Raw genomic sequence first — 26,429 nt, forward strand, 5'->3', positions numbered from 1 at the left:
AGACGGTCGATGGAGACGGTGTCCGGTCTGCCGCCTATGTCGACGGTGAAATATTTCTCACCAGCAGATATGACACAAAATGGGCCGGCGTATGGTGGTTTAAGTGGGTCTCTGTGCGCGTCGTGCCTGATGAACACATAATCGGCGGACATGAGGTCTGCAGGAACGTGAGGCCTCTGTAAGCCATGATGCGAGGTCGGAATGGGCAGGAAGTTCTTGGCCGCCTCGCGATGCTGGATAAGCTGCTGAGTTGCAGACCACGGTTCTGTATGCGGAGGCAGGAAGTCACCAGGGACCCTCAAGGTTTGCCCGTAAACTAACTCAGCTGATGAAGACTGAAGGTCTTCCTTGGGAGCTGTCCTTAGCCCCAGCATCACCCAAGGCAATCTGTCTACCCAGTTGGATCCGTGCAGGCTGGCACAAAGGGATGCCTTAAGCGACCGATGGAATCTTTCGCACAGGCCATTCGCCTGTGGATGGTAGGCGGTGGTACGGTGTAGCTTGGTACCTAAGCCGTGTGCAATGGCGTTCCATAATTCGGAAGTGAATTGTGGACCTCGGTCCGATGATATGTCGGATGGGACGCCGAAGCGAGCCACCCACGACGACAGGAATGCCCTGGCAATATCAGCTGTAGTGGTAGCGACCAACGGAATTGCCTCTGGCCACCTGGTGGTGCGATCCACTATTATGAGGAGATGCGTGAAACCCCGTGAACCGGGGAGAGGACCCACTAGATCCACGTGCACGTGGTCAAACCGTCGCTCTGGCACTGGAAACTGAGCCAAACTTTAACATGCCGGTTGACTTTCGCTTTTTGACAATCAATACAATTGTTTGTCCAATCTCGGACATCTAAGTGCATGCCCTTCCACACGAACTTGCGGGACATGAGACGTTGCGAAGCTCGCATCCCTGGGTGCGACAATCCGTGTATCGCCCGAAAGACTTTCTTGCGCCACTCGACCGGCACTATGGGACGAGGCACTCCCATGGACGTGTCGCACAAAAGGGTGGTTCCTGCTGAGTGGAACTGAACGTCAGCGACTTGCCAACTGGAAGGCGTGAACGCTTGAACTTCGGGGTCAGCCAACTGCTCTTCCGCTAAGCCAACGAAATCGACGCCCAGGTTAACTGCCAGGACAGGAGCGCGGGAGAGGCAATCGGCCACGAGATTGTCCTTGCCCGAGACGTGTCGTAGATCGGTGGTGAATTCCGAAATGAAGGTGAGGTGGCGCTGTTGCCGCGCTGACCAAGGTTCAGACGTTTTGGCCATGGCAAACGTGAGTGGTTTGTGGTCCACAAACGCGGTGAACGGGCGTCCTTCTAGCAGAAAGCGAAAATGTCGAATAGCCAAAAACAGGGCGCGCAACTCCCTATCGAACGTGCTGTACTTGCGTTCGTTCTTGCGTAGTTGGCGGCTGAAAAAGGCCAGCGGCTGCCAAGTCCCGTCTACCCACTGCTCCTGCACCGCTCCAATGGTGCAGTCCGAAGCATCCGTCGTGAGAGCGATGGTTGCACCTGGAATAGGGTGTGCCAGCATGGTTGCATCCGCCAGTGCTGCTTTGGTATCTAGGAAGGCCTGATCCATCTCGGGAGTCCAGTTGATGAGGTCTTTGCCAGATTTCCCTTTCAGTGCTTCATACAGCGGTTGCATCAACTGCGCTGCCTTGGGGACAAAACGATGGTAAAAATTAACCATCCCCAGGAATTCCTGCAAGGACTTAACAGCGAGGGGACGTGGAAAAGCTGTAACAGCCTCGACCTTGGTGGCTAGTGGAACAGCGCCGTCCGATGTTATCCTATGCCCCAGGAAATCGATGCTGGTGAGACCGAATTGGCATTTGGCCGGGTTGACAATGAGGCCATGTTGGCTTAACTGAATGAAGAGCTGGCGTAGATGTAACAAGTGTTCCTTGGGGTTCTTGCTAGCGACGAGTATATCGTCCAGATATACGAAAAGGAAAGGCAAATCCCATAAAACAGAGTCCATGAGCCGCTGGAAAGCCTGCGCTGCATTTTTAAACCCGAAAGGCATTCTGAGAAATTCGAAAAGGCCAAAAGGTGTGATAACCGCCGTCTTGGGAACATCTTGGGGGTGCACCGGAACCTGGTGATACCCGCAGACGAGATCCACCTCTGAAAATATTGAGTTTCCAGCCAAATGTGCTGAGAAATCCTGGATATGAGGTATGGGATACCTGTCAGAAGTCGTGGCATCATTTAGTCGTCTGTAGTCACCGCAAGGCTACCACCCTCCACCTGGTTTGGGGACGATATGCAGTGGAGAGGACCAAGGACTGTCGGACGATCCCGAGGCGCTCCATTGTTTGGAATTCGGCTTTAGCCGCCGCGAGTTTGCTGGGTTCTAACCTGCGCGCCCGGGCATAAACCAGTGATCCATTCGTGGTGATATGGTGTGCCACACCATGTTTCGTGACTGCTGCCGAGAAGGTAGGCCGGGTGAGCTCTGGAAAATCGCTGAGTAGGCGTGTAAACCCGTCTTGAACTGGTACCGCACAGGCGACCGACCAGGACACGGCGGTGCTGCAGTGGCATGGCACCGCGTGGTAAGTGGACGCGTGAATAAGGCAGCAGTTTTTGACGTCGACTAGAAAACCATTTGCACAAAAGAAGTCGGCTCCTAGTATGGCCTGTGACACTGTGGGAGTGATAAATTGCCAGAGGAACTGCTGACCGCCGAAAGTAACGGTAACTGTCTGTTTCCCAAAAGTGCGAATCGCCGCGCCATTGGCTGCCTCGAGTGCAGGGCCGTGGCCGCCGGATTGTAGATCCAGCCTGGAAGCTGGCAAAATGCTGCACTGGGACCCAGTGTCGCAGAGGAATCGCTTCCCCGTTGTGGAATCCGTAACATAAAGTAATTTCCCCGTTGAACCGACCGCCATGGTAAATTGAACGCGCTTTTCAGGGCTTGTCGTCCTTTTCGAAGGGCGATGGCTTGCTGAAGGATTTTTTTTGGGGGGAGAAACTGCATGGAGGCTTGCAGCATCGAGCTTTGGTGCCAAAACGGGCGTGGTACGTGCACCAGCCTGCTGGAGGAGGGCTGGGCTTCGCACGTGCAGGAGAAGGGCGCCTCGTGGCTGCACAGCACTGCTGTGAGACTGCAAAAATTTTGTCTGCCTCTGCCACGAGCTTAACACAGTCGGTGATCTCAGAGCTGGCCAAGGCTGTCTGCACCGCGTCAGGTAGCTGGCAGAGGAAAAGTTCTCGGAATAAAAAACATTGGTCTTCCGAACCAAGTAGGGTGAGCATTTGGCTCATTAATTCCGAAGGCTTTGAGTCCCCGATGCCTGGCATGGCAATGAGCCTGCGTGCGCACTCTGATTTGTTAAGGCCAAATATTTGCAGTAAACGAGCTTTGAGAGCCTCATACTTGCCCTCGTCTGGTGGACTGCTCAGTAGGCTGACGACCCTCGAGGCCATGGCGCTGTCGAGAGCGGAGACCACGTAAAAATAACGGGTCGAATCCGCTACGATCTCCCGCAGGTGAAACTGTGCTTCCGTCTGTAGGAACCAAGCTTCTGGTTGCTGCTCCCAGAACTGAGGCAATTTGAGGGCGACGGCATTTGTGCTCATGTTGAATTCTCTTCGAAGTTTGTTCGACGAGATCGGGGTCACCAATGTAGGAACGAAGGTTCCTAACTAAATAATTCAGCTCAACTCAATGGATTAAAAGACTGGAATTTAATAACAACGAAGTTTGCTGGATGTTACAAGGAAGAAATCAAAACACGTTCGTTCAAGATGCCAGGTAGTCGAAGACTGCTGGAAAGTTCTCTAAGCTGACGTTATGACGTCCCCACGTTATTTGTGCCACTGGCGGTCACGTGATCGGCGTCATGACGTCACCACGTAGGATAAAGGCAAACACACACTGTAAAGGTAACAATCAGTTTAAAGGTGCAGTCCCCGGCTGCACTATAATACAATTAAGGGGATTATACTAAAGTACACTGAGTCTCTTGTGGCTCCTCCACACTGGAGTCATTCAAGAAACAATTTGATGCTGTGAGGAATGGATAGTAAATTTATATGGAAGGGTGAGCTCGCTGGACCAAATGATCTTCCTCACCTGTGCTTAACTTTATGGCCTTCATCACCGTTTGGACAAAATGGCTTTTACCTCTTCTCTTTCCTCTGTGTGAAAAAGTAAAATAATTTAAATTTGCTTCCCATATATAACTTTCCTTCATTTGAAGAAATATTTCAGATTGTCACTCAGTTCTTTACAACATAGAAAAATAGAATGTCCAGTTGTAATGCTGTATTTTTCTATGTGGAATTAAAGCCATATATGAATTTGTGTAAATTACAGAGAAAGAAAAAAATATTTATTACAACTTGGTCTCCATTTACTCGTAGGTGCATTAAAAAAAATTACATTTGCTCTGCACGTGTGGTCATCTTCCCCATATCTGGTACTCAATACTTGATTACTGCTACACGACTCGTGTGGAGGAGCCACAAGAGACTCAGTGTACTTTAGTATAATCCCCTTAATTGTATTATAGTGCATCCCAGTTTGGCATAAAAATAAAACAAAAAAGGTGACCCAACCGTGGCTAACAAGGGAAATTAGGGATAGCATAAGGTCCAAGGAGAGGGCATATAAAATGGCCAGAAAAAGCAATAACCCTGAGGATTGGGAGCAGTTTAGGATTCAACAAAGGAGGACAAAGGGATTAATTAAGAAAGGGAAAATAGAATATGAGAGTAAGCTTGCAGAGAACATAAAAACTGACTGTAAAAGCTTTTATAGATATGTGAAGAGAAAAAGATTGGTGAAGTCAAGCGTAGGTCCCTTGCAGTCAGAATCGGGGGAATTTATAATGGGGAACAAAGAAATGTCAGACCAACTAAATACATATTTTGGTTCTGTCTTCACAAAGGAGGACACAAATAACCTCCCAGAGATGCCGGGGAACATAGGGTCTGATGAAAAGGGTGGAACTGAAAGAAATCAGTATTTGTAGGGAAATGGTGTTAGGAAAATTGATGGGACTGAAGGCCGATAAATCCCCAGGGCCTGATAATCTACATCCCAGGGTACTTAAGGAAGTGGCCCTAGAAATAGTAGATGCATTGCTGGTCATCTTCCAGAACTCGATAGACTCTGGAACGGTACCCATGGATTGGCGGGTAGCTAATGTTACCCCACTATTCAAAAAAGATGGTAGAGCAAAGGCGGGGAATTATAGACCAGTAAGCTTGACATCGGTCGTGGGGAAAATGCTAGAGTCCATTATAAAAGATGTAATAGCAGAGCACTTGGAAAGCAGTGACTGGATCGGACAAAGTCAACATGGATTTACAAAAGGTAAATCATGCTTGACTAATCTACTGGAATTTTTTGAGGATGTAACTGGTAAAATAGATAAGGGAGAACCAGTGGATGTGGTGTATTTGGACTTTCAGAAGGCTTTCGATAAGGTCCCGCATAAGAGATTAGCGTGCAAAATTAAGGCACATGGGATTGGGGGCAAGGTATTGACTTGGATAGAGAACTGGTTGGCGGACAGAAAGCAAAGAGTTGGAATAAACGGGTCGTTTTCCGAGTGGCAGGCAGTGACTAGTGGGGTACCGCAAGGATCGGTCCTAGGACCCCAGCTGTTCACAATATATATTAATGATCTGGACGAGGGAATTGGATGTAATATCTCCAAATTTGCAGATGACACAAAGCTGGGGGGGAGGGTATGCTGTGAGGAGGATGTCGTGAAACTCCAGCACGATTTGGACAGGTTGGGTGATTGGGCAGAAACATGGCAAATGCACTATAATGTGGATAAATGTGAGGTTATCCACTTTGGTGGCAAGAACAGGAAGGCAGATTATTATTTGAATGGTAATAGTTTGGGAGAAGGGGAAGTGCAAAGAGACCTGGGTGTTCTTGTGCACCAGTCGCTGAAGGTAAGCATGCAGGTGCTGCAGGCGGTTAAGAAGGCAAATGGTATGTTGGCCTTCGTAGCAAGAGGGTTCGAGTACAAGAACAAGGATGTCTTGCTACAGCTGTACAGGGCCTTGGTGAGACCACACCTTGAGTATTGTGTGCAGTTTTGGTCGCCTTACCTGAGGAAGGACGTTCTTGCCATGGAAGGAGTGCAGTGAAGATTCACCAGGCTGATACCTGGGATGGCAGGAATGACGTATGAGGAGAGATTGGGTCGATTGGGCTTATACTCACTGGAGTTTAGAAGATTGAGAGGGGATCTCATCGAAACCTATAAAATTCTGTCAGGCCTGGACAGACTAGATGCAGGAAGGATGTTTCTGATGGCCGGGGAGTCCAGAACCAGGGGTCATAGTCTAAGGATAAGGGGTAGGACATTTAGGACTGAAATGAGGAGGAATTTCTTCACCCAGAGAGTGGTGAACCTGTGGAATTCTCTGCCACAGAGGGCGGTGGAGGCCAGTTCATTAAGTATATTCAAGAAAGAGTTGGATATATTTCTTAAGGCTAAAGGGATCAAGGGATATGGGGAGAAGGCAGGGACCGGGTACTGAATTTGGATGAGCAGGCTCGAAGGGCCGAATGGCCTACTTGCTGCAAACTTTACTGATGCGATTTGGCAGCTTGTTCCTTTGGTTCCAGAAAAAATGTTCTTTCTGCCCAGTCAGCATTTCACTGGCCTGTCAGTAAACTGGGTTTTGGGAGTTTATACATGTTTTTGTGAATATTTAACTGTCCGATTCCTCCTGTGCAGAGGCAATAACAGTGATGCAAGGTCACTTTGTAACTGGCAAAATGATTAAAAGAATATTGAAAAGGGCCATTTTCTTACTGTCACACTGGCAAAAGGCGATGTTTGTACCAACCCCAGTATATGTTCAAATCCAGCACCAGATGAAAGGCAATGTTTGCTCTTTGGCTGGCTATTACTGTAATAAGAAAGAAAGACTTGTATTTACATATCGCCTTTCACGACCTCAGGACCTCCCAAAGTGCTTTACAGCCAAGTGAAGTGCTTTTAAAGTGTCGTCACTATTGTAATGTAGGAAATGTGGCAGTAAATTTGTGCACAGCAAGGTCCCATAAGGAAATATATTTTTACCTCTCTAAAAGGTGGCAATGCTGGGGAGTGTTTGCATTCAGTAGTTTTTAAACCAGTTGATAAGGTGCAGGTCAAATATCTGAGTGATTATCTTCTCAAAAGAGAAAAAGGCTCAAAAATGAGTTTGTTTAAAGCAAGAGGAAAATCCATAACACATTTCACAGATGGAAAGAAATCTTCAATTGAATGGAGTCCTGCCACCAGCATGACAGAAATGCAGAACAATTATTTTTGATTTAAAAGAACCCTTTATCTCGCTTAAAGATCTTCCAGAGTGGCTGAAAAATTCTACCTGTGCACAATTATGACATCTGAACTTGTTAAATGCTAATACTACCAACCATCTCCTTAAACCCCTCTTCCTCTCTTCCTCCATCCTCAACTCCAACAAGGTGCAAGAAGCTTCATGGACTTCTTTGTCACCAAGGTTGAAACCATCCGTTCAGCTGTCTCTGCTGCTTCCCCCCACCCATCAAACCAAACCGCTCCCCTCTGCCCTAGCCAAGAAGCAGTCTCTCTAGCTTCTCTCACATCTCTCCTTCTGCTTTCTTTGGGCAAATCTTACCCATGAGACCCACCTCCTGCTCCCTTAACCCCATTCCTGTTAAACTAATGATCACCAAACTTCCCTTTCTTGCCCCCATGATAGGTAAGATTGTAAATTGTTTCCTCTCCTCAACTTGGTCTCCATTTACTCGTAAGTTCATTAAAAAAATTACATGTGCTCTTCACATGTGGTTATCCTCCCTATATCTGGTCTTAAGTACTTGTTTACTGTACACCATTGCCTTACATTGATGGTTCTTTTGAGATCATGAAACATTCTTAGTACTTCCTTCTAGCCGAGACCAGCTTTACCTGCGTCCAGGATCTTGCTGCAAACTTTACTGATGAGATTTGGCAGCTTGTTCCTTTGGTTCCAGAAATAACTTTCTTTCTGCCCACTGTAGATTCAGTCAGCATTTCACTGGCCTGTTCCCCTCCCTTTCAAATCTGCCATCGTCACTCCCTCCTCACAAGCCCACCCTGGACCCCCTGTTTTTGCACAATGGAGCCCCATCTCCAACCTCTCTTTCCTCTCCAAAGTCCTTGAAGTTGTTGCCTCCCATCTCCTTAGAACATAAGAATTAGGAACAGGAGTAGGCCATACAGCCCTTCGAGCTCGCTCCACCATTCATTAAGATCATGGCTGATCTTTGACCTCAACTCCCCTTTCCCGCCCGATCTCCATATCCCTTGATTCCCCGAGAGTACAAAAGTCTATCTATCTCAGCCTTGAAAATACTCAAAGACTCAGCATCCACAGCCCTTTGCAGTAGAGAATTCTAAAGATTCACAACCCTCTGAGTGAAGAAATTCTTCCTCATCTCAGTCTTAAATGGTCAACCCCTTATCCTGAGACTATGCCTTCTAGATCTAGACTCTCCGGCCAGGGGAAACAACCTCTCAGCATCTACCCTGTCAATCCCCCTCAGAATCTTATATGTTTCAATGAGATCACCTCTCATTAAACTCCAGAGAGTATAGGCCCAATATACTCAATCTCTCCTCCTAGGACAACCCTCTCATCTCAAGAATCAATCTAGTGAACCATCGTTGCACCGCCTCTAAGGCAAGTATATCTCTCTTCAGAAAAGGAGAACAAAACTGTGAACAGTACTCCATTAAAGCTCTATATAATTGTCGTAAGACTTCCTTACTCTTGTACTGCATCCCCCTTGCAATAAAGGCTAACATGCCATTTACCTTCCTAATTGCTTGCTGTACCTGAAATGAAGAGTAGATTGCCTTCCAAAAGCTAGGCTTTATTAACCTTAAAAACCAGCAGTACATCTTAAGCTCCCAGTCTCAACCAGACTGTGGAGAACTGAATTTAAGATGGCCACCACAGGCCACATGACATCAACTAACCAATAGGTTTACAGCATATATCTCAAGGCAGGAAAACAGGCAACCAATTACAATGCTTCTTATAAAACAAGAATAATCACCACATTCACCCCTCCTTTTAAAATATACTTCAACCCAGGTAGCCTTTACAATTTACAATTAGTTATTTATGACTAAAACAATACATGTATAATATTTCAACAATTTTAAAATTTTACTATCAAATTATTTTAAAAGTCCATTTTTTAATCGGTCAACCGGATATCTTGTTCGTGTCGACCTTCTTAACCTTGATAAAGTTCCTTGCCCTCCCACACCAGGAGACGCAGAAATATCTTCTGCAGGGAGGCTATCAATATCCTAATTATCAACGGTTTCTGAATTGGAAGTCCCATTAGAAGGTAAACTGGGAGAGTCATAAACATCCATCGAGGGCAGACTAAGAGAATTGTAAGTGTCTGCAATAGGATTGGAAATATTCGTAGTATCTGTGACGACATCAACATTATCTGAATTATGGCTATTGTTAATATCCTCAGAAGAGGGCTGGCCACCACAAGGAGCTAAGTCTTTAACTGAAACCGTACTTTCTTTCCCATCTTGGAATCGAATGTGAGCATATTGGGAATTTGCCTCCAATAGCTCCACCTCCTCCACTAAAGGATCATACTTTGACAGTCTAACATGGCGTCGGAGCAGCACAGGTCCCTGCATAGTAAGCCATGAAGGTACCGAATATCCCGTAGTGGATCTCCGTGGATAGTTGAAGAGCCTTTCATGGGGAGTCACATTAGTAGCCGTTGAAAGCAATGATCTAATGGAATGCAGGGCATCAGGCAATACCATTTCCCACTGTGTATTCTCAAGGTTCCGAGATGTCAAAGCCAACATAACTGCCTTCCAGATCACCCCATTGTATTGTTCGCACTGTCCATTACCCTGGGGATTATACGGGGTAGTTCTGCTAATAGAAATTCCCCGACTCTGGAGGTATTCCTTCAACTGTGAAGACATAAAAGAACTTCCCTGATCCGAATGGATATACGCAGGCATCCCAAAGATGACAAAAAGTTGAGTCAGACATTTAATAACTGTAGCAGCTGATACATCTGTACAAGGAAAAGCAAAAGGGAACCTTGAAAACTCATCCACAACAGTAAATATATATCGATTCTGAGTCGTTGAAGGAAGGGGCCCCTTAAAATCAATGCTCAGGCATTCAAAGGGAAAAGTAGCCTTTATAAGATGAGCTCGTTGAAGCTTAGAGAAATTCGGTTTACACCGGGCACAAACAGAGCATGACGAAGTCATCCGCTTGACGTCTTCAACTGAAAAGGGCAAATTCTTACTGCGTACGAAGTGTATCATCCTCGTAACACCAGGATGGCACAAAGCATTATGAAGATTAATAAATTCTTTATCCTGACTGCTATACCTTCTTGACTTAGTAACAATTGGCTTACAGTCCGACATCAGATTAGTAAAAGATGATAAATGGAGAAATGGATAAAGAAGTTGATCCACAAATAGACAAAGGTGGCTTAGTTCCTCCGAAAGAAAGACTGAGGGACTCATGTAATTGAAGCACATCATGACCAATCAAAATATCCGCACAAAGATTAGGCAGAACAAATAGGTAATACGTATACTGATATACGCCTAAGAGAATTAATTTCACAAGGCAACAACCAGCTACTTGTGAGGTGAGAGTCGTCTGAGCCATACACACCTGATAGGAAACAGGCGAAATTTTCAAACGCTTCTCCCTCACAAACTGAAGACTTATAAAGCTCTCAGTACTGCCCGTATCCATAAGGGCCTTCACTTCTAACCCATTAACTTGGGCCATAACTATAGCTTTGTTTAGGCCATGGGAAAAGGTGGCAGAAACTGATGCAATAAACGCCCTATCTAAAGGCTGAATGGTCGCAGAGGAGGCAACCGATTTACAAACACGTGCGTAATGACCTCCCTTGCCGCATTTACTACACACAGCCTCCCGGGCAGGGCACTTCAGACGAGGGTGCCGGGCGTTCCCGCAGAAATAACACTTCTGAATCCTAGAGGCAACAGCTGCCAAAGTAGAAACTGTTTCGGAATCTAGTAAACCACTCCTATTAAATCCACATAATTCCCTTCCATCCGGAACTGCCGAAACCACGGTCGCAGGCCGATCAAAAGGAGCATAAGAATCCGAACTTCTCTGAGCCAAATCCAATGTAGAGGCTTGCTCAAAAGCACTCTTAAGATCCAAGGTCTTATTTTCTAACAACCGCTGACGAATTGATCTAGACAGTAATCCATTAATAAATGCATCCCGTACCGACTCTTCCTTATATTCTTCTGCAGACACGGCCCTATAATTACAGTCAGCACCAAGGCGCCGGAGTGCCTGCAAATAAGCATCCAAGGATTCTCCCGCCTGCTGCCTATGGGCAGATAAAAGGTGACGTGCAAATACCTCATTTTTGGGTTTAACAATTTTTTCCAACGTAGCAATAGCCAATTCATAAGTTTCACAGTCCAAAATATACGTGTACACATCCGGAGCAATGTAGTTGATTAGTATATCCAACTTTAAAGATTGCTGATCCAACACACCCAAAAAGTTTTTAAATGTACGATACCAATGTTTCCATTGATCATCCACTCCTGCAGAATTAGGGTCAGCATTAAATCGTTCCGGTTGAAGATATCGTTCCATTATAGTTCAAGGTTAATAAATTGAAATGAAGAGTAGATTGCCTTTCAAAAGCTAGGCTTTATTAACCTTAAAAATCAGCAGTACATCTTAAGCTCCCAGTCTCAACCAGACTATGGAGAACTGAATTTAAGATGGCCACCACAGGTCACATGGCATCAACTAACCAATAGGTTTACAGCATATATCTCAAGGCAGGAAAACAGGCAACCAATTACAATGCTTCTTATAAAACAAGAATAATCACCACAATACCTGCATGTTAACTCTGCATTTCCTGTACAAGGACACCTAAATCTCTCTGAACACCAACATTTAATAGTTTCTTACCATTTAAAAATCATCTTACCCACACATCTATGTTTGAACCTCTCCAATCAGGATTCCACCACTGCCACACCATTGAAACGACTTTAACCAAAATCACAAATGACATCCTGCCTTCGTGTTCTCTTTCAGCCTTTAACATGGGCTATGTGGAACAATCTTTGTTCCAGTCCTACTCGGGTCCCCTCCCTCACCTCTTTTTCTGATACATTGATGACTGTATCGGTGCCGTTTCCTGCTCTCGTCCCGAACTTGACAATTTCATTCACTTTGCCTCCAATTTCCACCCTTCCCTCACCTTCACATGGTCCATCTCTGACTCTTCCCTTCCTTTCCTCGACTTCTCCGTCTCCATCTCTGGGGATAGGTTATCGACCAATATTCACTACAAGCCCACTGACTCCCACAGCTACCTGGACTGCACTTCCTCCCACCCTGCTTCCTGTAAGGACTCTATTCCATTCTCCCAGTTTCTCCGTCTCCGCCGTATCTGCTCCGACGATGCCACCTTCCACACCAGTGCTTCAGACATGTCTTCCTTTTTCCGCAACCGAGGATTCCCCTCTACCGCGGTTGACACTGCCCTCGACCGTGTCAGTTCTATCTCCCGCACTTCTGCCCTCACCCCTGCCCCTCCCTCCCGGAACCACGATAGGGTTCCCCTTGTCCTCACCTTTCACCCCACCAGCCTCCACATTCAACGGATCATCCTCCGGCATTTCCGCGACCTCCAAAGTGATCCCACCACCAAACGTATCTTCCCCTCCCCTCCCCTTTCAGCATTCCGCAGGGACCGCTCCCTCCGAGACACCCTAGTCCACTCCTCTATCACCCCAAACAGCCCTTCCCCTTCGCCTGGCACCTTCCCGTGCAAGCGCAGGAGATGTAACACCTGCCCCTATACCTCCCCCCTTCCCACTGTCCAGGGCCCCAAACACCCCTTCCAGGTGAAACAGCGATTTACTTGTACTTCTCGCAATCTAGTATACTGTATTCGCTGCTCACGATGCGGTCTCCTCTACATTGGGGAGACCAAACGCAGATTGGGTGACCGCTTTGCGGAACACCTCCGTCCAGTCCGTAAGGGTGACCTCGAGCTTCCGGTCGCTTGTCATTTTAATTCACCGCTCCATTCCCACTTGAACCTCACCGTCCTTGGCCTCTTGTATTGTTCCACGGAAGCTCAACGTAAACTCGAGGAACAGCACCTCATCTTCCGATTAGGCACTCTGCAGCCTTCCGGACTCAATTTCGAGTTCAACAATTTCAGATCATAACCTCGGCCCCTATATCATTTTTCTTGTAATTTTTCCACTCCTTTCCCCCCCCCCCCTTTCCTTTTGTTTCTCTCTCTCACCTGGCAGCTATCTCTTGCCCTGTCAGTACACTTTACACCTAATCTCAGCCTATTACCATCTCGTCTAGCTTCTAATACCTTTTATTGTCTCTTTTACTTCTTTTGTTTCTTTTATTCTTTTGTCCGATCGCAGCCCTGCCTCCGATCTATCTTCTTTTCTTTCCAGTTTTGAAGAAGGGTTCGACCCGAAACGTCAACTCAAATTTCTCTCCACGGATGTTGCCTGACCTGCTGAGTTTTTCCAGCATTTTCTGTTGTTATTTCGGATTTCCAACATCCGCAGTATTTTGCTATCGTGAACCACACTATCCTTCTCCAATGTCTCCTCTCCATTGTCCAGCTCAATGGGACTGCCCTCACTTAGTTCCGTTCATATTTTTCCAATTATCAACAGAGCATCTTCAGCAATTACTTCAATTCCCACTATACACCATTACCTCTGGAGTCCTCGAAGGAATTATTCTTGGCTCCTTCCTTTTTCTCATCTATGCTAAACCTGTATTGAACTTTGGTTGGACCACACTTACAGTACTGCATACAATTCTGGTTGCCATATTATAAAAAGGATATAGAGGCCCTGGAGAGGGTGCAGAGAAGGATGATACCAGAAATGCAAAGGTATACATATCAGGAAAGGATGAACAGGCTGGGTCTCTTTTCTCTTGAAAAAAGAAGGCTGAGGGGTGACCTAATAGAGGTCTTTAAAATTATGAAAGGTTTTGATAGAGTGGATGCAGAGAGAATGTTTCCACTTGTGGGGAAGAGCATAACTAGAGGCCATCAATATAAGACACAGTAAACTCTTTCTTATCCGGCACCTATGGGACCAGGACGGTGCCGGTTGATGAAAAATTCTGGATAACAGAGAGGTATACCTACCAAGGCAATTTTTAACACAAACAAAAATAAAAACCACTGACTAACTCGGCCACCGCGGGAGACTCGGACTCGGCAAAACCAGTGCTGGATGGACTCGGCAAGATTACCGGTTATCTATTTTGCCGGTTATTAAAGTATTCCGGATAATTAAGTGGCGTTTAAACAAGAGTTTGCTGTAGTCACCAAGAAATCCAATAGGGAATTCAGAAGAAACCCTCATCCAAAACTTTATAGCCTCCGGACTCAACTATTCTAATGGTCCCCTAACTGGCTCCTGTCTTGCATCCTCTGTAAACTTCAGCATGCAAAACCCTGGGGCCCATGTCCTATCCTGCACCAATTCCTATTCACCCATCACCCCGTCCTCACTGACTTACATTGTATCCTGGCCCTCAACACCTGCAATTTCAAATATTAATTCTCGTCTTTAAATCACTTAATGGGCTTTCCCCATCATATTTCTGTAACCTTTTCCAGTCCTACAACTCACCGCCCCCCCCACCCTAAAAGTCTTTGTTCCTCTGACTGTAGCCACTTGTGCATTCCCGCCTCTCGTTTCACTACCATTGGTGGCCTTGTCTTCAGCCACCTAAGTTCTGGAATTCCCACCCTATACCACTCTACCTCTCCATCTCCCTCTTCTCCCTTATCCCCCGGCTTAAGACCCTCCTCTAACCAAGCTTTTGGTCACCTCTCCTAATATCTCCTTCTTTAGTTCAGAGTCCATTTCTTCCTTATGCCTCTGTGAAGCACTTTGGGACATTCTTCAACTTAAAGGCACGATATAAATGCAAGTTGTTGTTAATCGGTGTTTCAGGAGGTGAAGTAGATGTGAAAATGTAATTTTTGATGATACAAAAATTGGCCGTGTGGCTGATAATGAAGAAGAAAGCTGTAGACTACAGGAAGATATCAATGGACTGGTCTGGTGGGCAGAACAGTGGCAAATGGAATTCAGTCTGGGGAAGTGTGAGGTAATGCATTTGGGGAGGGCTAACAAGTCAAGGGAATACACAATAAATGGTAGGACACTGAGAAGTGCAGAGGATCAGAGGGACCTTGAAGTGCATGTCCACAGATCCCTGAAGGCAGCAGGACAGGTAGTTAAGGTGGTTAAGAAGGCATACGAGATACTTGCCTTTATTAGCTGAGACATAGAATATAAGAGCAGGGAGGTTATGCTTGAACTGTATAAAACACTAGTTAGGCCACAGCTAGAGTACTGCGTACAGTTCTGGTCACCACATTACAGGAAGGATGTGATTGCACTAGAAGGGGTGCAGAGGAGATTTACGAGGATGTTGCCTGGGCTGGGGAATTTTAGCTATGAGGAAAGATTGGATAGGCTGGCGTTGTTTTCTTTGGAACAGAGGAGGTTGAGGGGAGACCTTATTGAGGTGTATAAAATTATGAGGGGCCCAGATAGAGTGGATAGGAAGGACCTATTTTACTCAGCAGAAGGGTCAATAACCAGGGGGCATAGATTTAAAATAATTGGTCAGAGGTTTCGAGGGGATTTGAGGAGAAACATTTTCACCCAGAGGGTGGTGGGGGTCTGGAACTCACTGCCTGAAAGGGTGGTAGAGGCAGAAACCCTCATCACATTTAAAAAGTACTTGGATATGCACTTGAAGTGCCGTATCCTACAACAACAACTTGTATTTATATAGCACCTTTAACATAGTAAAACATCCCAAGGTGCTGCACAGGAGTATTTTAAGACAACAAATTTGACACCGATCCACATAAGGATAAATTAGGGCAGGTAACCAAAAGCTTGGTCAAAGAGGTAGGTTTTAATGAGCGTCTTAAAGGAGGAAAGAGAGGTAGCGAGGCAGAGAGGTTTAGGCAGGGAATTCCAGAGCATAGGGCCTAGGCAACAGAAGGCACAGCCACCAAAGGTTGAGCGATTATAATCAGGGATGCTCAAGAGGGCAGAATTAGGGGAGCGCAGATATCTCGGGGGGGTTGTGGGGCTGAAGGAGATTACAGAGATAGGGAGGGGCGAGGCCATGGAGGGATTTGAAAACAAGGATGAGAATTTTGAAATCGAGGCACTGCTTAACCTGAAGCCAATGTAGGTCAGCGAGCACAGGGGTGATGGGTGAACGGGACTTGGTGCGAGTTAGGACACGGGCAGCAGAGTTTTGGATGACCTCAAGTTTACTTAGGGTAGAAACTGGGATGCCACGGACCAAGTCCTGGAAAGTGGGATTTGGGTAGATAACTGTTTGTTGGCAGGCACGAACAAGATGAGCTGAATGGCTTCCTTGTGTGCTGTAAATTTCTATGATTCCTGATACAAACTCTGTGTGTTTTTACTGGGGCTGTTGCAGCTTAAATTGCTTAATAATTCCAGTGACAGAAGATGATAGAATTTTTCAAAACAACTTTCATCAGAATCTCTATAATAGTCTGGTTAATTAGAACACTTGCATTATTTTCCTGCCCTACACAGTGGAAGCCAGCTTTTCTGGACCAGCATGGTGATCCATCATAATTGTCTGGATGGTAAAAAAATTAAGCTGCTGCAGGAAAGTTGGGCTCTCATTAAAATATTTTGTGTCTTTGAACGTACATCTTATGGTTGTGTCTAGAAAGGGGTTGGTAGAGAAATGTGAGCTGTGGTCTCTGTGGGTGTGTTTTGAGGAACAACGTTACAACACTTGAAACAAATAATTGGTCCCCTTTTGATAGAGACATTTGAAAAAACTATAAAAAGAACCATGTGTGCTTTTAGCTTGTGGAAGCTGCTGAGATTGAATGATATTGTTGTGGAGTCTTTTTTTAATGATGCGCATTTTTACTTCACCTACTTAAGGCACTAATTGCTGGGGGGCGGGGGTGGGAGCGATGAGATAACCAAGACCCTTGGATAAACTACTAGAAAGAAAACTGACCTAAATCAATTACCGATATTACGGGACGAATGCTAATATATATATATAACATTAATCTATCTACTATTTTAACAGAGGCATTACTTTTAACAGAGGCACTACTTCTTGTGTTCTAATTCTGTGTTAGATTTCAGGAGAAGGTTCTATTCACAGGGATTAGTGGAGACCTCGGGAACAGGCTGCCAGCTAGGAGTCCTTCAAGAGTAAATTGGGCCTGTTCCTGGCTGGGGTGGAGATCACCTCTTACAGAAGGTAAGTACTGTAGGAAATACAGGGACAGAGTGATTTCCTGGACGAGTTTCAATCGCCTAGATGGGTCGGAGAGGAATTTCCCAGATTTTTTCTCCCAAATTGGGACATTGGGTTTTTTATCTGGTTTTTCACCTCTCCCGGGAGATCACATGGGTTCGGGTGGGATGGAGAGTGAAAGTAGATTTGAGGTTAGGATCAGATCAGCCATGATCTTATTGAATGGCGGAGCAGGCTCAAGGGGCCGATTGGCCTACTCCTGCTCCTATTTCTTATGTTCTTATTATCCTATTTAAAATGAATGGGTTTCACCTGCATTACAGTAACGGACAGAGGAATGTCATGCGAATGTGTCAAGCAATAAACAGCCAAATATACGCTATAGAATTTCACACAGTTATAGGCCGTATCAAAAAATCGTTCCTAATGGTTTTGATTTAACATTGAAATCTGCGGTTCATGTTCAAGCTTAGCAATAATTATAGTGAATTTTATTTTTGTATTTTCAGTGCAGTTTCTGCCTGTTTTAAATAATAATGTCTCTGTCCAATGTTTTATGACAACAAAATGTTGCACTGCTTCAAAGATATAAAGCCTCTCATTAAAATAATCTGTTTGCGAGTAATTTTGCCCTTTTCTCTCCCCAATGTCAGTGATCTCTGCCTTTACCGCCCCTTTGGGTACGGGTACCACTGTGAGAATACTACTGATTTCCCTCCTGTGGGCAAGGCACCTCACTCTGGACAGTGTTGTGAATGACAATAGAATCAAGATCATCACCTCATTGAGGGGGAAATTGAAAGTGCGAATGCCGGCTGGGAATTTTCAAACCCCACTCTGTGGCACAAAACTATCAGTGTACCACTCCAGAGGGTTGCTTTTGTGTCTCGCAATATTCTTTCAAGGTATAAATGATTTGGCAAAATCATGGCTCTCCTTGGGAAAAATACAAGAAACCAATCACTTGTCACAGTTAAAATGTACGTGTAACACACAGAATAATTTCATAACCATAGGCACTGCTGATTTCTCCAACCCTAGCCAAGGTCATTTTGACTGTCATAGTCATAGTCCTGTTAACACTGTGAAACTCGCAATCTTATCATAGGATAATGCCTAGCCAGTGAACAGGTGCTTGTTTTGATGGCCGCCTCCAACCCTATAATTCTTTGCATGCTCACTTTCTAGCGCAGCCTTTAGATAATGCAATTCATTCAACTCTAGGTTTAAATCTTTTGACCCTTCTTTGTGAGTTAGATTTAATTAATAAATTGAAATCTTGTATAATTTATAAAGCCTCTATCTCCTCCTCATTCCCAAAGATGGCATCATAATTTTTACAATTCACACATTTTATTAACATTTGACACTTGGCACATGAGAGTCGCGAAGATGATTATAATTTAGAGCAGCAGAGCAATTGGAATGTCTTGGCAGAATTGCACTGATAAAGTAATGATTGCCATATGTGAGTGCTGCGTAGATTAATATATCATTCACTGTTGTATATTTGTCAAATTAACAACCAATATACAAGAGTAGTGGATAATTTGTTGACATGTTCAATAACAATTACAATTTCTAGGTAGGGATCCTTTGGTGTTGAACCAAAGTCCTGAAAGATGCAGAGAAAGCTACTACTGAGAGTCAACCGGTCCTTTCTCATCTGAATAATTATGTGGTCCGTAAAAAAAGCAATTTAAAATATATAATTTCTGGTAATTCATTCTGAATAAGGTCCGGTCATGGTACAATGGTACTTTTCACAGGGCTGTTCAATCCACATTGTTGGAAATACATTTGCAGATCTTCACACTGTATTGGTATTAATTGGGTATCGTCAGCTTCTCGGAATCTCAAACTAACACAGGTCAGTTAGACCAGCAGTCCAGTGTCAGTGAATGGAAGACGGCCACATCACTCGCTGCCCTATTCTGCTATGTGCAGGAATCTTTTTGTTCAGGCACCATACAAACCATATAAACACTGGAGGTAACTTCGCCACCTGTGTAATAACCGGGTGGAGCGGATCGCCTACCGTTGGAAAACCGGCCCGATTTTCATCCCAGACGACAAAGTTAAAAATGACACCCGTTGAGCCTGAAATGTTTGGAGCCCCACGCCACTGCTGGAACTGGACTGGGGCTCCAAAAATTTCAGGGTCAACGGGTGTCATTTTAAACTTTGTGGACTGGGGCAAGACTCAGTGTGGTCCGTCATTGCCCCTGTCCCAAATCTTGGTGGTGGTGTTGTTTACAAAAAGGGGATGGGCACCAATGGCATTTACAGCACTCGCTGGGCTGCCGCCCAGTGGAGGGCCTGGAATTTAGGAGTGGCACCTCACTGCTCTATTGGGTGGGGGGCGGGAAGTGGCCATTCCAGTGGAAAAGTCCACTTTTCTTGTAAGTGATATCAAATTTTCTCATGCCACTTTCTTAATGGCAGTCGAAACCAGCATTAAGCCCCCAGATACGTATTGGTATCGTGAGTACACCTGCTTCATGCAGGCATACTTTCTGCTGGCTGCAAGAGAGGCAGAACTGGCAGAACCGGGTCCTATCCCAAATTCAGCTCCCTCCACCTACTTGCATCTTCGTTCCACCATCCCAGGCCCATGAATTTCAGGCCAGTGTCCACGTATGAGAGGTATATACATAGTGCATTACAAGTTTCTATTCTGTTGGTGGTCCTGTGTATTACAAGTTTCTATTCTGTTGGTGGTCCTGTGGTTTCTGGTCCTGTAGCCCTCATGTCATTGCCAGGTTCACTGAGGATAGCAAACATTTGTCGTTTGTGATATAGTAAGCAGGACCTCAGCAACAAAACCAGGACATCATTGGCAAAGTGGTCACCGTTTTGGGCACTGTTGCGCAACCAATCATCAGCATTAAAGGCCAAACCATTTCAGTTTTTATGGGTCAATGGTTTTCTGCCCCAAACACCTTCTGGTTAATTCTGCACTTTTCATGTTACCGGATGAATTGTTTCAGTTTGTTGCTAGCTAAAAGGTTTGCATAATGCACTCTGCTTGTGCTGTCTGCTAGATGTCCCAATACCATTGGTCAAGTGCCAAGTGAACCCTGAGATATGTTACTATTATAAATGCACCCCAAAATGTTATTCCTGGATAGTTCTTTGTATGTGGCTGAAGGCTAAATTCTTGGATGTCTTGTTTTGTATGACTAAAATGCATTTGCAAGTATTGCATGATTCAGATCATAGTGATATGAAATTCTATTTGAACATGTCTCATGTGTATTGCACAGGAACTAATGCATATGTGGGAATGATTAAAAAAACAGGAGAGAAGTGGCTGCTATTGTCTCCTGGGCTCTTATTTGCTCTGTTGTTGACAATTCCATCTGGTTACGTTCTAGAACTACATAGAATTTTAGAGCACAGAAACAGGTCATTTGGCCCAAAAGGCCTGTGCTCCACACGAGCCTCCTCCCACCCTACTTCATCTCACCCTATCAGCATATCCTTCGATTCCTTTCTCCCTCATGTACTTATCTCACTGTCCCTTAAATGCATCTATGCTAATCACCTCAACCACTCTATTCTATTCCATTAATTATTATTATTAAAAGGTTTATTATGGTGGTAGATCTAAATAATGGCAAATGATTTCTGATTGGGTATCGAAATTTATCGCTGATAGTAAATTAAGATGCTGATTTGCAGCAATTACAATGTTCATGATTGTGCAATAATTCTAGCTTGCTACTGTCTGAAGGGCTTCAATGCTTATCTTAGCTGCTCGGAGTCTTATTTCCAAAATGGTGATTGTAGCAATATTGAGTAGCGATCCAGTGAACAAAACACTACTAATAAAATAACTACCGCATGGAGAAACAGCACAGAGATAGTTCAGTCAGAATCAAGACATCAAATAAGTCAAGTTTTTGTGGTTTTAATTATGCAGTAAATGCTCCGTGGTAAATCAGGACACATTTGCAAATCAGAATCAGAATTCTGAAGGGGCTTTTGCCTTTGAGAAGGCATTAGTAGAAAAAGTGTTTTAAAAAAATACTCTTGCACTCCATTGTCTTCCTTCACTGAACAAAGCTCTCAGTTAGATGTGCACTTTGATATTTTCTATGGTTTGCATGCAAACCTCCCACTGATTTATTCTGAATTTTGTTAAATTTACATTTGTGTGTCTAGAGATCCTCACCATAAAAATTAAGTTCAACCTACCATCTCTGGTCTGGAATTTTTATAACTTGAACAACGTTCCATTCTACCTCCAGAAGGATATTATAATTTTATTATTTACTAGTTGATCTCCTGTGGAATTACACATATAGGGGCTTATTTTCATCGAACATCCAAAGAAAGAACTAGTTTCATATAGCGCCTTTCACGGCCGCAGGACATCCCAAAGTGCTTCACAGCCAACAAAGTACTTTTTTTTGAAGTGTAGTTATTATTGTAATGTGGGGAAATATGTACAACCTGTAAACGTGATTGTAGCAAGATTGGGTTGTGGGGGCTGACTTACTGATGGAGATCTGCCCCCTTCAATTTTCAGGTGGCCCTCAATATGAGCAGCACCGCCCCCCTCCCGGGAACAGGCGGGACATAATCACAATATTCAAACAGGGGTCACTTGGCGCAGTCAGGACTCCATGCTATTACCATGCCAATCAGCCACTGAAATTTACTGCTGCTATCAGCCTTTCCCTTTGAGGAGCTGCTGCAGGCCCATGATGAGTGTCTGCCCCGCCTGATTTCCCCCCCATCATCACTACTGGTGGGTGGGTGGAATTACAACATGACCAGTTTACATAGGCAGTTTCCATCAGAAATGTGGATCTAGGAATTGATAATGGCAATGTTGTTTATGATCAGTGCTGGCAGCACGCTTGTTCTATTTAAATAGGGCCCTACCACCAAAACCAAACTGATGTCAGGGCACACAGATATTTTAAATTCATACGTTCTGTCCTTATTTTATTTAATGCTTTGAGTTTTATATTCTTTATAATTAAATAGGGAAACTTACAATTGAGAAAGAAAAAAAGTAGAGTTCCGTGCAAGAGACTGACGAACTGGAAAACACAAAACTGAGATACCACATCATCACTACTGGTGGGAGGGTGGAATTACAACATGACCAGTTTACATAGGCAGTTTTCAACAGAAATATGGATATAGGAATTTATAATGGTAAGTTGATGGTAAATGTGTGCATATAAAAGTTTTTTTATATAGTATAGATGTTTCGCAATACTCTGTTGATTATTTGCACCACACATAGAATGGAAACTAATGGTTTATTTTTCAGTGTCAGCAGTAGCTCATTGGGTAGCACCTCTGAGTCAGAAGGTTGTGGGTTTGAGTCCCACTTCAGGGACTTGAGCACATAAAGCTAGGCTGACACTGCAGTGAGAGCACTCCCTCAACACTGCACTGTCAGAGATGCTGTCATTCGGATGAGATGTTAAACCGAGGCCCCGTCTGCTCTCTCAGGTGGACATTACAACAACTTACCTACTTACTTACTTACGTTCATTCTTTCCTTCTCTCTTTCTTTCTTTCTCTCTCTCTCTTTCTTTCTCTCTTTCTCGCTTTCTTTCTTTCTGTCTTTCTTTCTCTCTTTCTCTCTTTCTTTCTGTCTCTCTTTCTCTCCTTTCTTTCTCTCTTTCTTTCCCGCTTTCTTTCTTTCTTTCCCGCTTTCCCGAGTCGGAAGAGCTTGGATTTAAGCCCCAGTCCAGGGCTTCAGCAAATAATGTAACCTGATACGTCGGTACAGTACTGAACTAGTGGCCCATTGTAGGAAGTGCCCTCTTTCAGGTGAGATGTAAAACTAAGGTCCTGTCTGCCTTACCAAGTGAACGTCAATGATCCCATGGTTCTATCCAAAGAAGTGCAAAGAGTTCTCTCTGTGTTCTGGCCAATATTTATCACTCAACCAACACCATCAAACAAATCAACTGGTCTTTTATCTCATTTTCTGTTTGTGGGACCTTGAAGTGCAAATTGGCAGCCACATTTGCTTATCACAGGAAATCACAGGAACCCCACAGTGCAGATAGAGGCCATTTCGGCCCATCGAGCCTGCACCGACACATATCCCACCCCATCCCCGTAACCCCACATATTTAATCCCCCTAACACTAAGGGTCAATTTAGCATAGCCAATCAACCTAACCAGCACATCTTTGGACTGTGGGAGGAAACCGGAGCACCCGGAGGAAACCCACGCAAACACGGGGAGAATGTGCAAACTCCACACAGACAGTCGCCCGAGGCCGGATTTGAACCCGGGTCCCTGGCGCTGTGAGGCAACAGTGCTAACCACTATGCCACCGTGCTGCCCTGTGTTACAACAGTGACTGCATTTTACAATTCATTGGCTGTGAAGCACCTTGGGACATGCTGAAGATCTGAAGGGCTCTGTATAAATCCAAGTTTGTTCTTTCTTTGGTGTGCCACCAGCTACAAGAGGTAAATTTCCATCTTGTATTTTGGCTGTTGAAGAATTTATATTAGTCAGGGAGGAGAGCAGGAGCAGTCCCAGCTTCCCTTTATCATTTCTGAATGGAAACAAAGCAAAATCCCAATTAGCTTTTAAAGATGAGCCTCCTGAAAAGTCAACTTGTTTTTTTCTCTCTTCACCACCTTTCTTCTTTATTTTGTTTTCCTCTCTGGTCACCTACTTTTTACTCCAGGTGAGATTGTGTTGGGCACATTTCAGCTGGTTGTGGCTCTAAATCATAGGAACAGGAGTAGGTCATTCAGTCCCTTGAGCCTGTGCTGCCTGATTGTGGGCACTGCTAATATGGGTGAGGTTAACAGCACTCATCGTTATTTAGGTGGAAATCAGACAGCAACTTCCAGCGACCACATGTGCAGTTAAACGCGGAAATCAGGAAGTTGCTGTCCGAGATGCCCAGCTGCTCCAGAAGTGGCGCTCTCCCAGTAACTCAGCCAGAGACTCAGGCCTAGAAATTCAGTTTGGGCCCGCCAGCTGGTTTGCGCCCAAAAGTTAGCGCTGGGCGGGGAGCCATTAGCGACCGTCAGATATTCGGCTTCTGCGCCCCAAGTCGGAACCGGGCGCTATTCCAGGGTGTGGCTGCCCCCGCTTGGGGCGCTGAAACTGAATTTCAGCGCTGTAGGCGCCGCTGCGCCACCCGATGCGGTGCGGCAGGCTGCGGTACTGCAGGCCTCCTCCTTCTCTTAAGGTGGAGGTGCCTGCAACGGGGAGATCGCCGCTGGATTGTGCCGGCAAATGAGCCCGGCACCACGGAGAAGTGCCGGGCTCGCGGAAAGCAGCCGGCAATGCCGCGGGGGGGGTGGTGGAGGAGGCCGGGGAAGGAGGTGCGGGCAGGCGGCCGCCAAAAAAGCGGCCGGCCGCACCTCCACCTTTATGCACCCCACTAAGGCTGCAGTAAGGCCCTGGTCTCCGGATGTAAGTAGCGGCCGCCACGGAGGAGGCGGCGGCAACTGAATATGGGATTCGGGGCCGGCATCGGGGCGGAACCGGGGCACTGCGCACACCGATGACGTCATCGGTGCCGGCGCAGCGCTACCGGCTACCGCCGCCATTACCGCAGCGCTGAATATCAGCGCGAACTCCTCTATTGGCGCAAAAGCCCTCTTTGGGCAAAAACTGGGCGCAAAGCCAACCGAATTTCTAGGCCTCACTGTTCAAACAGATGGAATGGTGTGAAGTTGCTGGTCTTACCTCATAGATACAAACTGAACTCACCAGAAAAAGCTAGGCTTGACATTCCAGTTTAAGTACACTTTTAACGGTGTATTAGGTCTTAATTATTGCCAAACAACTTCTCTGGCACTGAAAATTAACTATCAAGTGTGGAGTTTCATTCCTTCAGATTTTAATTATTGTTGGATATGTAAAAAAAAACATTTTAAGAATTTTTAAAAACTTTTTTTTTCTGTCTCTTTTCTCTCTCTCAATCCAATCTTTCTTTCCCTCTCTTTATTTCACTTTCTGTACCTGATTTGACATTGAATTCACTATTTTAACTTAGACTTCCTGATTCAAACTCTGCACTGCTCATTAACAAATCTACAATCTGATTGGCTAAGGAGATATATAATTGCCTGCCCTGTTCACACAGGTCCCAGATTCCCTGTAGAGGGCGCTGTGCTGTTTGTCTCTCTAATTTACAGTAAGTTCCAGTGTAAAACCCTATAGAAAGTCTCTGGGCAAGTGCAATGAATAGCGGGCGCTTTTCGTTCGCCCACTGACCGCAAAATCCAGCACATGGTCTTTTGCAACCAAGAGAATATACTAACTTAAGAATATTTACTTTGTTTTCATTCCTCCCCCGCACCCCTCCAAATGTATTCCTTGTATGTTTTAAGTGGGAGACTTGTGCTTCAGTGAAGTTATTTTGATTCCAACAACCTTCCTGAAGCTCAAGTAAGTGGCCGTTCTCGATGTGTACGACAAGAAAATGAGTATTAGGCACAATTCAGCCATATTCAATCCCGATCCTATCCACGTACATGCAGTTCCCAGCAGAGGTCATTGAATAGCAATCAGGTGTGGGAATGCTGTTTTCCCTCCCTGTCTGGGGTAATGAGATCAATTTACAGGTACGGTAGCATAGTGGTAATGTTACTGGACTAGTATTCCAGAGGCCTGGACTAATAACTGAGGGAGAAGAGTTCAAATCCCACCACAGCAGCTGGGGAATTTAAATTCAGTTAAAGAAATCTGGAATAAAAGCTATGAAACTATGATTGTCGTAAAAACCCATCCCCTTTAGGGAAGGAAATCTGCTGTCTTTACCTGGTCTGATTCCAGACCCATAGCAATGTGGTTGACTCTCAATTGTCCGCTACAAAAAGCTGCAGCGGTTCAAGAAGGCGGTTCACCACCTTCTCGAGGGCAATTCGGGATGGGCAATAAATGCTGGCCTTGCCAACAATGTGCACATCCCGTGAATGAATTAAAAAAAGAGGTCAATTGCAGTGCCACTCTAACCCAGCACAGACCTTAGTCTGCATTAGTTGCAGGGAAGTGATGGATTTACACACTAAGCCATTGATGAGCTCTTAGTTTTTCTTTTGTT

Source organism: Somniosus microcephalus, chromosome 14 (assembly GCF_052327205.1).
Source record: "Somniosus microcephalus isolate GS21.2 chromosome 14, FLI_Smic_1.0, whole genome shotgun sequence".
Lineage (NCBI taxonomy): Eukaryota > Metazoa > Chordata > Chondrichthyes > Squaliformes > Somniosidae > Somniosus > Somniosus microcephalus.